The following is an 11,616-nucleotide window of genomic DNA, read 5'->3' on the forward strand; positions in this document are numbered from 1 at the left end:
TCTTGGTCTTACATTCATATTCTTGCTAGTGTGGTAGTTGTGTGCCTTGAGCTAGTGTAAAGTAGTCGTAGCTCTTTGAAGTTGTAACTATTTGCTTTCTAAGTAGGTTTAGCTAGTTGTAGCTCTTTAGTCTTGTTAGTAGCTTGGTTGTTTGTATGATAGATTAGAGACCAAGCTACTAGCATTGTTTAGGGGCTTGCCTTGGGTGTTATAGACCGAGCTAGTGAAAATTAGAAGCTATTAGGGCTATTTATTGTAGTAAACACTTTAGTCTAGTATTTGTGGGTTTGTAGGAATTTTTTTATAGGCTATTTACGCCTCTCTAGCCATCTAGATCCTATTAGAATGCGACAAGGAGGGCGTCGAGCTCATCGATGTCGTGATTGCTTACGAGGAGTATGAACTCATCAAGGCAGTGAAGACAGAGGCAACCTTATTAGAGTCCGGTGTCTCAACCATGGCCTTCAAGACGTCGGACGACACCAAGCGCATCCAGCTCGAGCTAGTGACAACTCCAAGACTACCAACATCAGCATGACACTCCCTCCTGTATAGGAAAGTGCGCTCGCCAACTTCCCCCACAAGTATAAAAACATCTTTGTATGGAAGTTGTTTGACATGTGTCTGGTGTGTCTCAAGGATATGGTCGTCGGGCACTCCCTAAACACTAAACCAGGCTCGAGGCCGGTCAAGCAATGCGTATATATGTTGATTCCATGAGGAGAAACATAAGGTCATAACCAACGAAGTAGCTAAGGTATTAGTTGCCGGCTTCATTAGAGAAATCTGACGGCCTAAATGTCTGGTTAATCCAGTCCTTTACCAAAATAGAGAAAGGAATGGAGGATGTGTTTTGATTATATACAGGTCCGCATCGATCCTTAGCATTATTGAGTTGCTCGCTCGTGCCTTAATATTGCATTGCAGAGATGTAGTTGGTGAATGGTGAGTCGTCAACATCTGATAGTTATATATTAACAGTGTGACGTTATCGTAGCGCTTCTTTCCGTGGGGTTCACTCGCACTACATATGCAGCGTTGATCTGTAGTGCATCAATCATCATTACCTTTGCTTTTTTTTGGTGCTGGATTGATGATTTTGTGGCCCTAACTAAGGATACTTTTTTGTGGGGCAGACATCTGCTATTAATGCTTAATATGATATTTTTCTTTCACCAGCAAACCCTACGTACCTTTCACGCCTATATATATAACTTGGTCGTAGATCCTCACTTGTATATTATATATATTCAGTCAGGCACTCAACACCACGCAGAGAGCAGGAGAGGGAGAGAGAGAGAGAGAGAGAGAGAGAGAGAGAAAATTGGGCAGCACAGCAGGGCTTGTGGACTGGCGAGGGAGGCCGATTGATACCAAGAAGCATGGGGGAGTGAGAGCTTCAATGTTTATCTACTGTAATCGACGCTCTTTTTCACCTTAAATCAATTATTTTTTCGAATACATACTTTTGCTCTAAGATGATGTTTGTACCCCCACTGGAATAAATTAAACCTGACAAATAAATATATGTCTGTTCACCCTTTATAAAGTTGTAATATATAATGTTCACCGTTTTTGTGCACTGCGCTTGCTTGCAGTCCTGGTATGGCTCGGCAACGTAGTCAACATCGGCAACAGCATGAACATGGTGAGCTACCTGCGTGGCACAATGAACATGGGGGTCGCGGCCGCCTCTACGACCAGCACCATGTTTGTGGCCGTCATGCAGATGTTCTCCATATATCCCGGCAGCCTTCGTCGCGGATTCCTACATCAGGCGCTTCTACACCGTTCTCATTTTCGCCCCTATTGAGATCCTGGTATATATTCAACTCGTTCTTATTATGGCATAATAGCTCCTGCAGGCTGCAGCCCTGACTATTTAGGTGAGAAGTAGCATAAATAAAAATATGGCTGCAAAGCTAGCTCATCTCCTTGTTACTCATGATTACATTGACTAATACTCCAAAAGGTGCCTGATGAATCCTTTGTGCATGGCCATACCCATACATTAGCTTATCTTCATTTTTGGCAATCATAACTTGGGCAACCGGATGTTCAGGCAACTATACATGATGTTGACACAACATTTGTCAAAAACATCGTCATTTCTTGTACCATAAATATGCTTTCCCCCTACGAGAAGAGGTTTTGTTGCTAATTAAGATCCGCCTAGTATATTCTGCTTATAGTAAATTAATTTGATTTCACCCTCTCTGCGCCGTGCTAGCTAGTTTGATAGCCAGTAACAACTGGATTATTCTGATCCCTTGATTTAGCTCATTGCTTACTCGCAAAAAAAAAAAGCTCATTTCCAATAATGAGTGATGATCTAACCATGCCATCAAAATGGAAAGCAAGCTCATTATTGAGAGTGAGGCAGAAACCAAACCATGTTTTTTTTTTTTTGAGTGGAGAAACTAAACCATGTGAATCGGTAGTTGGGCTAGCTTAGACAGCAAAAGCACTTCTACGTGAAAACAAAAAATCAAAATGAAAATTTGTACAATTTTTGTTAGCATTATATATTATGAATAAACCTAATAAATAAGTGCACAATATCCATTTTTTATGAGGTTGCATTAATTGCATTTTTTACAAAAAAAATGATCTTGTTATGCATGCATATTATAATAACAAAAACCAAGATGCTCAAAAAGTAGAAACAGTTAAAATTTCTCCCACGTTTTAGTGGTCACCATTCACCAAGCTGTACACAAACACAACCATTTCTGGCAGGGCTATATTCTACTGGCCATCCAGGCTCGTGTCCCATCTCTGCACCCGCCACCATGCCAAGCTCCAAGCAACTGCGAGCCAGTCCATGGCTCCAACCTGAACCTCCTGCTTCTGGGCATCTTCATGATCTGTATTGGTGAAGGCGCCATCCGAGCATGCCTACCAGCTCTTGGTGGTGACCAGTTCGACAAGTCTGACCCTGTCGAGCAGAGGCTGGAGGCAAGCTTCTTCAACTGGTACACCTTCGCCGTCTCGTTCGGGGGCCTTGTTGGCTTGGTGTTCATCGTCTGGCTGGAGAACAACAAAGGATGGGACGTCGGATTCGCCGTCTGCGCTGGGACCGTGCTCTTGGGCCTTGCAGTTTGGGCTGCTGGATTCCCATTTTACCGGAATCGGTTGCCATCTGGAAGCCCTTTCACAAGAATTTTGGAGGTAAGGATTGTTGTTAAGAATTGTTCCATGCATGTGCCTGCTTTCTATGCTTTTAGTAAATGTTTGAAATTTGTGAGTGAGATGGTAAATTGTTTTTTAGAATTTCTTGTAAAGACTACAAGATAGTTACTTTTTTTATCCCATCTCACAAGTTTTGCAAAATTTAATTGTGTGTAAAAGGTACTTGTTGCTGCATTCAAGAAAAGAAACCTTCAGTTGTACAACAATCCAGCAGATGGATTGAATCAGATCACCGGAGACAATGCTAAAGGAGTTGAAGTTTTAGAAAGAACAAAAGGATTGCAGTATGTTCAAAATCCATGCATTATCTTACATTCTCACTCTCCCTCTTGCATATATATATCTTGAATGACTATTAATCACTGCATGTGTAAGGTGCCTAGACAAAGCTGCCATAGATGATGGAAAACAAGGATCTTGGTCCCTCTGCACTGTCCATCAAGTAGAGGAGACCAAGATTGTTATCCGCATGATTCCGATCTTCATCACCTCAGCACTTGGCTACATGCCTGCTTCCATAATCCTTACATTCACTGTTCAGCAAGGCAACACCATGAACACGAGGCTTGGCGCGATCAATGTGCCCCCAGCGACACTCTTTGTCATTCCAACAGTCTTTCAGCTGGTCGTGCTAGTGGTATATGACAGATTTATCGTTCCAATTCCTGCGCAAAAAGACTGTAAAATTAGGGTGAACGAGATGACCCTTTGGGGCTCTCGGTTGCATGTTAATATATGCAGAGAATAGCCCTCTGCATGGCTTACAGCACAAGAAGATGAATTACAACAAACTCTCAAAGATCTCATCTAGATAACCACCTAGCTAGATACATGCGTCATATCTTCTAGTACAAGTAGCTAGTACAAGTAGTTACAAGTCATCATATCTCAACAACTAATTCTAATACTCCCCCTCAATCTTAGCCACTTACAAGGTTAAGATTGTTTCTGAATTTCCGTAATTGTGCAGCTGAGATTGCTTTGGTGAAACCATCCGCAACTTGATCACCAGAGTTAATAAATCGAATATCCAGTAACTTATGTGCCACTCTTTCTCTCACAAAATGGAAATCAATCTCAATGTGTTTTGTTCTCGCATGAAAAACTGGGTTTGCTGATAAGTATTTGGCACCTAAATTGTCGCACCATAACCTCGCAGCTGATGGATGTGATATTCCCAACTCACTTAACAGCTTTTGCACCCACATGAGTTCTGCAGTGGCGTTGGCTAACGCTTTGTACTCGGCTTCAGTCGATGACCTTGAGACGGTAGCCTGTTTCCTTGCCATCTAGGACACAAGATTTGTGCCAAGAAATACTGCGAAGCCTCCTGTCGACCGTCGGTCATCCACATCGCCGGCCCAGTCCGCATCCGAGAACGCACTTACTAGCATCGATCTTGACTTCCTGATTTTGAGACCATACTTGATCATTCCTCGAACATACCTTAAAATCCTCTTCACAGCGCTCCAATGAACTGAAGTAGGAGCGTGAAGAAACTGGCACACCTTGTTCACTGCATAGGATATGTCAGGGCGTGTGAGCGTGAGGTATTGCAAGGCCCCCACCAAGCTTCGAAACCGTGTAGCATCTTCTGAACCCAGCGCCTCACCATCAGTGATACTGAGTTTTTCCGCGGTAGCCATAGGTGTTTCAACTGGCTTTGCCTTGTCCATGCCTGCACGAGAGAGAACATCATTTGCATATCTTTCCTGAGTAAGTACAAGCCCTTCTGATGACTTCTTGACTTCTATTCCAAGGAAATAATGAAGATCACCAAGATCCTTGAGTGCGAAGTCTTTCTGCAAATCCTTGAGCAGTACATTGGTTCCCTCTTGTGTAGAACTGGCAACGATAATGTCATCTACGTATACTAGGACGAATATGCAGTAATCACCCCTACTATAATAAAATAGTGACGCATCAGCTTTAGAGGGAATGAATCCCTATGACTGCAACCTTTTACTGAGTCTGGCGTGCCACGCTCTTGGTGCCTGTTTCAGGCCATAAAGAGCCTTGTCCAGCTTACATACATACTTGGGATGTTCCTTGTCTTCGTAGCCCGGTGGTTGGTCCATATATACTTCCTCTTCCAGGATCCCATGGAGAAAAGCATTCTGAACATCGAGTTGACGTAAAGACCATCCTCTGGAAACTGCAATTGACAACACAAGCCGTATAGTCGCTGCTTTTACAACCGGACTGAAGGTGTCTTCGTAGTCAAGACCATACCGCTGCTTGAATCCCTTTGCTACAAGGCGAGCTTTGTAGCGATCAACTGATCCATCTGCCTTGCGCTTAACCTTGTATACCCATTTGCAACCTATCACATTCTTCCCTTTGGGACGGGGTACAAGGTGCCAAGTCTGATTCTTCATAAGTGCTTGATGCTCATTGTCCATAGCTGCATGCCAATTTCTGTCATTGAAGGCTTCAGCAAGGGACGTAGGTTCCCCTGAGGCAGTGCTTGCAACCATGCCCCACCGAACCGTTCCATCAGTGTATGTCTTGGGCTTCCTAATCCCACGTTGAAGACGAGTCACCGGGCGCAGTGGAGGAGCTGGTGCGGCCGTAGAGGATCCAGGCGCAGGAGCATCTGGCAACACAATCGTCATGGGATCCAGTGCTGCCTCTGTCCCCTGGGCGTTGGGATCCGGCTGCGGCACTGGGACCGGCGCCGTATCGGTGTGTGGCACGGGTGGCGGTGTCGAAGATCCAGACGGGAGATGTACCTCCGCTCCAGGCGAGGACACGCGCTCCTGAGGAGCCGTACCTTGGACAGCAGGACGCGGTGAATCAGCATCGACCGCTGTGCTGTCCCCAGTTGGGACACACATGAAATGACGCTCGACCAGCGCCGATTCTGGATCAGTTTGCTCCATGTGTGCACCTGCATTCAACGAGTTTCCTGCACAACTTGATGAGGGATTAGAAGGTAATGAAGACTCATTATTTTGACCAGGCAAGTACGATTCCCCAGAACTAGCGTTTGAGAGATGTTCGGGCAATAGCGCAATTTCAGCGCGAAGTTGAGCGCCGGCGTTAGGATGGAGGACTGCGAACGGGAAGACATGTTCATCAAAAACAACGTCGCGTGAGATATACACACGACCAACAGAGGGATCAAGGCATTTGTACCCCTTGTGCTTGTTGCTATAGCCAAGGAAGACGCATTTTGTGGAGCGGAAGGCGAGCTTTCTATAGGTATAGGGCCGCATATTGGGCCAGCATGCACACCCAAACGACCGGAGGAAGGTGTAATCTGGTTGCTGGCCGTAGAGTCGGAAAAATGGGGTGTCATTATTGATAACTTTGGATGGCAATCTATTGATTAGGAAGACCGCAGTGGTGAAGGCCTCGTCCCAAAATTTAAGTGGCATGCTAGCATGAGCAAGAAGGGTTAGCCCAACTTCAACTATATGTCGATGTTTCCTTTCAGCTGCTCCATTTTGTTGGTGAGCATGAGGACAGGAAACGTGATGGGAGATTCCCATGCGGGTAAAGAAGGGACTAAGAGCTTGATATTCCCCACCCCAATCAGTCTGTACAACACGGATTTTTCGATCAAATTGTCGCTCAACAAGCATTTGAAAATCACGAAAACATTGAAAAACTTCAGACTTTCGACGCAACAAATAGATCCATGTGAATTTACTATGGTCATCAATGAAACTCACATAGTAATTATTTCGACCAACTGAACTAGGAGCAGGACCCCATACATCAGAGAAAATAAGATCCAACACATTATTTGAAACACTAGAGGATCTAGGATAGGGCAATTGATGGCTCTTTCCCTTTTGACAGGCATCACAGATGCTAGCTTTATTCGACTCTTGGATGAAAGGAAGCTTGTGGTGGTTGAGCACGCGCTGGACAATGGATGATGCAGGATGCCCTAACCGATGATGCCACAAGGACGCAGGAAGCTTGGTTACTCCAAGCACCTCTTTATTTGATCGCATGGGGTAAAGACCATCCTTACATGGTCCGGTGAGAAGTATTCTCTTCGTCTGCTGCTCCTTCACACAAAAGTGATTGGGGTAAAACTCAAAGAACACATTATTATCATGAGCTATACGGTTGACAGACAGAAGATCTTTGTGTGCAGATGGAACATGAAGAATGTTTCTAAGATGCAGCTTACTAGTTGGGGAACGTAAAATGCCATGACCAATATTTTGAATCTCCATACCTGAGCCACTGGCCGTGTGAACTTGGTCACCGCCGTGGTATTTATCGCGAGTTGTGAGCTTCTCCAGCTCACTCGTGATATGATCGGTCGCACCGGTATCCATATACCAGTTGGTGTCGATGCCGTATGCCGAGGAAGTAGCCGTGGACGCCATCTTCTGCGGAGGCCCGGTGAAGTCACGATCAAATCGCTTGAAGCATTGATAGGCCGGGTGGCCTTCCTTCCCGCACACTTGGCAGATGACTCCTGGTTGGAAGGTACTCCGGCCGCCGCTGTTGCCAGCACCACGGCCAAAACCGCCGCGGGAATTGCGGCCACCTCCGTTCCTGCCTCCGCTGCCACGGCCGCCATTGCCACGATGAGGATGGCCACCGGTGCGATTTCCTTTGGTTGCCATGTTCACCGAGGACTGACTGCCCCCATTGCGCATGTCGAGGCGTTGTTCGTGACTGATTAGCTGCGTAAACAGTTCACTAATGGAAATTGGTTCCACTCGAGCTGCAACAGCCGTCGCAACTGGATCATAATCTGGATCCAGTCCATTGAGGAGGTAAGAGATCATCTCCTCGTCTTCAAGTTTGTGCCCTGCCGCCGCCATCTCGTCTGCTAGGGCCTTGATCTTTGCGAAGTACTCGCTGACGGTGGAGGTGCCTTTGGTGGCATTGGCGAGCGCCATCCGGGTGGAGATCACCTTGACGCGGGACTGCGATGCAAACATCGCCTCAATGGCCGCCCATGCACCTTTGGTCGTGACTTCAGTGTTGACATGGCCAAGAATCTCTTTGGAGAGATTTGTGAGCACATAGCTCAGGACCATCTGGTCCTTGGCCACCCACGCGGCGTAGTCAGGGTTCGCCTTGGGTGGATCTGCTTCCTTCCCTGCCTCAACCGGCAGGTATTTCGCCGGCGGCTCAGCAGTGGTCTCCAACCAGTCGGCTAGTTGGGCACCTCTCAACGCCGACAGCATTTGTGCCTTCCACGATTGATGGTTGGCACGATTCAGCTTCCAGGTCACCGGAGGAAGAAAGGCGGCGAGCGAGAGTGCAGCAGAAACTCCTAAGGAGGACGAAGCGGAAGCCATGGAAGCAATCCGTGTGGAAGAAGGCTCTAGATACCATGTAAAATTAGGGTGAACGAGATAACCCTTTGGGGCTCTCGGTTACATGTTAATATATGCAGAGAATAGCCCTCTGCGTGGCTTACAGTACAAGAAGATGAATTACAACAAACTCTCAAAGATCTCATCTAGATAACCACCTAGCTAGATACATGCGTCATATCTTCTAGTACAAGTAGCTAGTACAAGTAGTTACAAGTCATCATATCTCAACAACTAATTCTAATAAAGACTGGATATGTGGGTGGTGTCACTCACCTCCAGCGCATTGGCATCGGCTTTGCTGCCGCTATTATGGCCTGTGGGGTTGCAGCCATTGTGGAGATGAATATGAAGAGTGTTGCAGAACAAAGTGGCCTCATGGATTCACCTGCTCCGGTTCCAATGTCTGTCTTCTGGCTTGTGTTTCAGTTCTTCTTCGTTGGAGTTGTGGATGTTACTTCTTTTGTTGGGCTTCTCGAATTCTTCTATAGCGAGGCTTCTACCGGTATGAAGTCCATTGGGAGCTCCCTTTTCTACAGTATGATAGGAGTGGCAGCGTGGCTTGTGACTTTGCTTATTGAGTTGGTGAATCGGGTCACGAGGGACGGTGGTAGGAAGCAAGGGTGGCTGGGTGGAGCAAATCTTAACAGGAGTAAGCTTGATTCCTTCTATTGGTTGGTCTGTATTATTGAGCTCCTGTCATTCCTGGGTTACCTCTACTGGGCCCGTAGGTATGTCTATAGGAATGACCAAAGAGTGGTCGACAATGACCAAAGATTGTGATATGGATGAGATATAACTGTGAGCATCTGGGATATATAATAAAAGCGAAGCTAGTTTCGGTCATTCCTTTTGTTTGCGTTCTTTTTGTAAAATGAAATGTCACTAGTGAGCGTGAGACAATGAAATCCAGTGAAACTTTTGTGTCAAACACTATGGTGAGGAAAGTTGTCTCGGTGGAAAAGAAGAGATAAGCTGGTGTTTCATTTTACGCGGATCCTAATTAACGTCTTTTAATGTTATGATATATTTTGTGATTTTCATAGAATATATATGTGATATTATGTGATGCATTTTATAATGTTTGCGTATATACACTAGATGAATTCACCATGGGAACCTTTAGGTACTAATATAACATTATAAAATCATCAGATGTGCATGAATCTGATCATAATGATTAGACTGTAGTGGAGGAGGATGGTGACGATGCCCTATTATTTACAACTGCAGAGAAAAAAAAATGGTAGAGTTGGAAAGAGCCAAGGTTGATTTAAAGCGGTTAGTTTCTCATGGATCTAGATAGCCACTCAAAATTTTCCTTCCTTGTCAGTTGCTCTATATCAAATCCCGTTATCGTATTAGCAACAAGCACATACATCGTACTCCCTCAGTACCAAAATAATCGCACATATACGATTCAAATTTTGTCACAGACTAAATGATCAAACGGCATATGGTTCCATGTTGTGGCAGAGAACAGTAGAGTAGTCATGCTCATATTTAGGCTCCCATTGACACACTTATTTGGATCCATAAGGACAATATCATTATTTTACCTTGTTTTCTTACCATATCTTGGGACATTTGGAGTAAAGATGACACTATTATTATTATTATTATTATTATTATTATTATTATTATTATTATTATTATTATTATTATTATTATTATTATTATTATTATTATTATTATTATTATTATTATTATTATTATTATTATTATTATTATTATTATTATTATTATTATTATTATTATTATTATTATTATTATTATTATTATTATTATTATTATTATTATTATTATTATTATTATTATTATTATTATTATTTCATAGACAAGGGTAAATTTGTATTTAATATAAATGGCCAGGTCACGGTTGAAAGCCCACTAAGACTATCTCCAACAATCATCACCCAAAATACAAGACCTATTTGTCCTTTGGGTAGCGCTATAGGTAAAAAGTTCCATATCTATTTTTACTCTTCTCCAACAACAAGACCTAAAAGACAACACTCTCTGTAAATAGGTCTCAAGGAAAGAGGATACCCAAATTTGGATTATGCCTCTTCTAATACCCAAAATGGGTCTTCTGTATGGGTACTCTGTTGGAGGCTATAGGTATTGTGTCGGAGACCTATTTTGTTCCCAAAAGGTCTCCTGTTGGAGACAGCCGACCGATGCGACTTCGCAACCGTGTGCGATCTGACACTCGTGACTCGTGACTCGTGAGTCATGACGAGACACTGCCACTGCAAGCTCGAAACAACAGCAACAGTGCAAATGCGTTTGTGCGTGGTGGTACTTGTGGCCGTAGATACCCTACTCCCTCCGTCTCAAAAAGAGTGTCGTTTTAGGTTTTCGTGACACAAGTTTGATTCGATTTGTAGAAAATACGTGCGATATTTGTGTCTCTAAATAAATTTCTTAAAAACTAGATTTAAAGACCTTTCTAATGATAGTAATTATGTACTATAAATATTAATATTTTTTACTATATATTTAGTTAAAGTTATTTCTTGAGAAGCGCAAACGACACTTATTTTAGGACAGAGGGAGTATATACCAGGCTACCACCCATCACAGCACCTTGCGCTGCTAGCTGATTCCAGATCCTGCATGCTGGTCTGCCACGAAGGTTCAGTCCACTATTGCGCGAGGATATGACAATTTTCAGAATTGTGTAGGCTGCAGTGTTCTTTACCAACCACTAAACCTAGAGGTTTATACTACATGCGGTTAGAAACCATTTGTAGAGATGACTATTTCCTCCGTCGATAAATATTTACATTTCTAGATCTAGACATGCAAACCAAGATAGATGGGAAAATGACCATTTTACTTTTACTATAAACTATGGACACCAAGATACATGGTTGTGTATACATGCTGGTGTATGTATGATGTGTTTAGTAAGTCAATCTTTCTTTTCGGCACATCTTTATCTTTTTCTACAATCAAATTTCTTGTTTCCCAGTTTATACTTTCGTTCGAAGTTTCCTAAGATAGAAATCCATGACTCTCTATCTGAAAGTGGTCTTGGCCGTAAGCCGATAGGCGTAGTTGTAGCGAAGCGGCCTATATCGTAGTTGTTCGCATAGCGAGCTACCTGACGTGATAAGGCTACTAG

General features: G+C 43.8%; 1 pseudogene; it reads left to right on the forward strand.

Annotated features, from left to right (window-relative positions):
- Positions 1,266-9,269, forward strand: LOC8071817 (annotated as a pseudogene).

The sequence above is a fragment of the Sorghum bicolor genome, chromosome 5 (genome assembly GCF_000003195.3).
Source record: "Sorghum bicolor cultivar BTx623 chromosome 5, Sorghum_bicolor_NCBIv3, whole genome shotgun sequence".
In the NCBI taxonomy this organism is placed as follows: Eukaryota; Viridiplantae; Streptophyta; class Magnoliopsida; order Poales; family Poaceae; genus Sorghum; species Sorghum bicolor.